At 44.6% G+C, this 4,661-nt stretch overlaps 1 long non-coding RNA gene across 1 annotated transcript; it reads left to right on the top strand.

The window, feature by feature from the left end:
* Positions 1–476: 476 nt before the first annotated feature.
* On the top strand, positions 477–3,810 carry LOC114009292 (uncharacterized). The gene is made up of 3 exons (XR_003550737.1): positions 477–649; positions 1,158–1,203; positions 2,953–3,810. It is a non-coding gene; the product is annotated as an uncharacterized LOC114009292 (long non-coding RNA).
* Positions 3,811–4,661: the final 851 nt, after the last annotated feature.

Here is a 4,661-nt window from a genome sequence, read left to right as displayed (position 1 = left end):
GTGTGTCCCTGCCATGTCCAGGAGGGTTCTGGGATGCAAACCTGGAACCCTTCCATGTGAGAGCATGGCATTGCCCCCGCACACTCCTTTCAAGTATCTTCCTTTAGGAGTTGGTGCTTATCCATTTCCTTGTGAAATTTTTTGTTTGCGGGTTTTTTTGGACAAGGACTTGCTGTATCACAGATCTTTTGTCTCAGCCTTCCAACTGGGACTATACGTGTATGTCACCATGCCTGGATCTTTAGACAGGATTTTGTGGCTCACTTATGTTGCCCAGGCCAGCCTCAAGTTCACAATCCTCCTGCCTCAGCCTCTTGAATCACCATGGTACCTGGCCTTCATCCTGGACCAGGAATCAAACCTGGGCCTTTCATGTGGTCCCTGTCCATAGAGCACATCTTAGCAGCCACACCACCAGGAAACTGGGCTCCCTTGAGGGTTTTAATCATCCCTTTGTTCTTCCATATTAGGAAATATAGCAGTTCATTGCTTTTGTGGATTTTAATGTCTGACTTCTTGACTGGATGCTTCTGGAGCCCATGTGGACTGTGTCATATTCATGTTATTATCTGTCAAGAAAATCGCCACATGGCAGAAGCCCTGGGTGCCATTCACAAAGTACATGGACCAGCACCCAGCACAGTGCCTGGTACGTGGTCAGCTCTCAGTAACTGTTCAGTGTGAATGGATGATTTAGAGAGAGATTTCAGGCCCACGGTTCACCTAGTCCAGCCTTATTTTAATCAAAAGACAGAGAGAAGTTATGAAAGCTCCTTGCTTCAGTTTCACCGATGGCGGGACCTTATTTACATGTGTTTCGTGATCATCCAAGTCTCAAGATGGCTGGAGCAAAGGAGCTTAAGTTTTTCGACAGTCCTGATGAGTTGAATCAGACTCATTGACCTCAAAGCAAGTGCAACAAAATAAATACCAAACTGTACTTCAGTAACACTTTGAAACAGCGCCCCCTGGAGGTTATTTTCCTTACAAATAATCTCACCAGGAGGAAATCGTGGCTGGGATTTCCTTGAAGAAAGGAAGGAAAGAGAATATGGTGAAAGAAACTGGGCTAGGGATAAGCTCATACTATCAGAGTTTTATTATTTTATTTTATTTTATTTTTTATTCTTTTCCTATTTTTCTTTTTTCGTTTCTAGTGAAGGGTGTATATGCCGCCTGGAAAGAAACACACACAGAGAAAGGGTAAGTGAGAAATCACCCCCCGGGGGATGGCCACACTACAATCTCTTCTACTCTCCTCCATTCTCCTCTTGGAATTTTGGGCATACACATGAACACAGCTGACATGATTTTCTTTTCTTTTTTTTTTTTTTGGAGAGGTTTTTGCCATAGGGGGCGTGCGCTCGCCAGACAGACAGAGAGAGACCTAGAGACAGAAAGTGAGAAATCACCCCCCGGGGCGATGACCACGCTGCAATCCCTTCTCCTCCATTCTCCTCTCAGGATCTTGGGCATGCACGCACATGCGCCCAGCCTGAGTTTTAAGCCACGGGGTCCAGGATGTGAACCGCGGTCGACTACGTGGGAGTCCAGCGACATAGCCATTATGCTAACTGCTGGTCCCAGCTGACAAGATTTTCAAGCAGCCAGGCCTGGGACTCAAACCGTGGTCAGCCCTCAGCCGTGTGGGGTCCAGCTGCCTTACCCTCTGTGCCACCTGCTGGCCCATTATCAGAGTTTTCAAATGGGAAGGGGTGACGCTGGGAGTGTGTCATGAAATCAGTGCAATAGGTATGATCAGCATTTTTCACAAAATAGACTAGCACTGATAAAATAAAAGTTTATTGTAGATTAAGTCCTCTTTTAGGAATCGTCTCCTTCCCCCCCACCCCGAATGATATAAAATGCCCCTCTCTCTGCATTGTTTCCGCAAATCTCCACAGTAACCCTAGGGCATAGATGAATGCTCTGTTTCCAGACAGAGAACACTGAGGTGCTGTGGGGCCTGCTCAGACTCACACGGTGAGCAGTAGATGTGTCAGTAAATTGGCACCTGAACCTTTTTTTTTTCTCTTCTTTTTCTTATTTAGGTTTTTTCCATAGGGCACATGCACTTGCTGGAGAGAGAGACAGACAGAGACAGAGAGAGGGAAAGTGAGAAATCACCCCCCCTGGGGGTTGGCCACATCATAGTCCCTTCTCCTGTATTGTCCCTTCTCCTTCATTCACCTCTTGGGATTTTTGAGCCATACACGTACACATTCTCAGTGTAAGTTTCAAGCCACCAGATCTGGGACTTGAACTGCAGTAGACCATGTGGGTGTGCAGCACCTTAACACCATCCCATGCTCTAGTTCCACACCTGCATCCTTTGACTCCACAGCTTGGGCTGCAATTGCTCTACTAGGGACCCCTCTGCTGTTACTGATGACCGGGGCAAGTTTTCTCTGGGAAATGTGGAAGGAGTCAAAAAAGAGGATTTTCTCACCCACTCCTACCCTTTTCGTGATGTGTAATGACAATGGGTCACAGGTAAGATGATGTCAAGGCACTGGGTACAGTTAAATGGACTCTTCCAAGAGCTCGCTAGCGCACATGTTTCCTGTCCTCTGGAAAGTTTTGTAAGGTGGGTTAATGATATTTATGCTTGCAAAATAGACTTTTGTTTTGGTGAGAGGGTGAAGGGTGAGGCAATGATGGTGTATAGGGCAAACACCATAGGCTGGCAATCTGCCAAGACTTGGCAGTCCCAGGAATCCCTTAGAGCCTAGGTTCAAATTCTGCCCTTGACTGGGTATGGAATCTTGGAGAAATTACTTTTCCGAATCGAGTTTCAGTTCCTCCATCTGTAGAAAATGGCAACCACTATAATTGCCCCTTAGAGTTGTCTTGATGATTAATTGACGTATGTCCTCAAAAATGGTAGCCATTTTACTGTAGGGATTAGACATATTCTTTTTATCTCTGAGCTTCTTGTTTCTTCTTTTTCAGATTGAAATGTTATTGCATGTCTTCATCCTCATGCAAGGAGCCCAGAAAGAATGTACAGCAAAAGTGAAGCCCCGTGCCTTGGTGGGCACCCTCCTGTGGCTTCCAGATGTTACAGGTCTTGTTGAGGATGAAGCTGGGGCTGGCTATGGCTGCTCATCCTTTTCTGCATGCAAAACCATGCTGTCATCGCACTCAGCCTCCAGTCTACAAAATAATGAGGACTCCTTTATGTGTGCCTTAGTCTAAATGTATTTGGAGCATCAGCACCTTCAAAAACCCTTGCCTGCTGCCTGTGGGCCACGTTGGGATTCTCACCCTCGCTGAGGCTCTGCAGGGTGGGATATAGGGGAGAGAGCAGACATTGGAAACTGGCCAGGGGACTTCACAGGCCCAACAAAGAATTTTTTAAAAGAGTTGATTTGGTAATAGGCAAAGGGGAATTCCATGGATAAATAATAATTTATGCAAGGAATGCCATCTGCTTCTCTGGTGAAGCATTAGTGTGTAATTGCAGGCGCAATTTCCTTCTATTCCTTGCCCTTTACCATTCAGCTCTTTAAGTAATTATATTGACACCTCCTGAGCTGACTGTTTGGGTGGGTGGAGAGGCATGGAGTGCCCAGCTTGAATGTTGGCTGAAGATAGTTTACCATAAAACCAAAATACTTAATCGGAATGCATTAGAGGATTAAGCACTAAATAAGAGCATATTGGCATTCTGGCCAGTATATCTGAATGCTGTGCTGATAATTAATAAAAATTGGCTTCACTGGAGATATAAAATTCTAAATTAAATTTGGTCTTTGAACAACAAAAAAAATCTGCTATGGGGTTCTCTAATTAGATTAGGAATCGAAAACTGTGCTCCAAATCCCTCTCCATGCCTCCCTTTCCTCACTCTGGCATTTTTGAGAATGTTTTGGAACTCTGTGTGTGTGTATATTCTTCTATCTCTCTGTGTAGTCTGGAGAAAGCTTGACAGAGGTGGTAAGGGATAAACCTAGGTTTAGGGTGGAGGGTGAAGCAGCAGTGGGATGCTTGGGGATGATTTTGAGATCATGCTAAAGTGCTTAGAACATTTGTGCCTTGGTCCAAATATATTTGGACATCAGCACATGCTGACATGCTCATCAAAAGCCAACTAGCTTTTAATGACCAAACCTTGCCTGCTGACATGTTGGTTTGAATAGCAGATTTTGACCCCTCAGTATTTATAATACTTAAAAATAGGTGCTGACACTTTAAAGTCAGTGCTTTTGGGCTGACCCCATGGCCTGGTAGTTCAGGGAGTGAGATTCCATAGTATTAACCATGCAGTTCGAATCTCAGATGCAGTGACTTGAAAAACATGCTGGATCTGTGTGTGTGTGTGTGTGCGTGTGTGTGTGTGTGTATGTGCATGTGTGCCAAATCCCAATAAAATAGAGAAATGGAGGAGGAAGGATTGTGGCATCTTGGTCATTTCCCTTGATGGTTTTTTTTTTTTTTCTCTCTCTCTCTTACCCCCATTCCACTGTGTGTGTCTCTCTTTCTGGAGAGCATGTCTGTCCTCTGGCAAATTAAAAAAAAAAAAAGTTAGGTTTCATATTAAAAATCGGATCTCTGCCTTTCTTTGAAAAGTCATATTTAGTAATCTTGGGCCTGAATTTCCATGTGGATGTAGGCTGAGAATCAGCCAATTGCTTTAACAACGATTCGGAACTTTTCAT

Source organism: Tupaia chinensis, unplaced genomic scaffold, assembly GCF_000334495.1.
Source record: "Tupaia chinensis unplaced genomic scaffold, TupChi_1.0 Scaffold000513_1, whole genome shotgun sequence".
NCBI classification, from domain to species: domain Eukaryota; kingdom Metazoa; phylum Chordata; class Mammalia; order Scandentia; family Tupaiidae; genus Tupaia; species Tupaia belangeri.
Note: the sequence above shows the minus strand (reverse complement) of the source record. Positions and strands in the feature narration are given on the sequence as shown.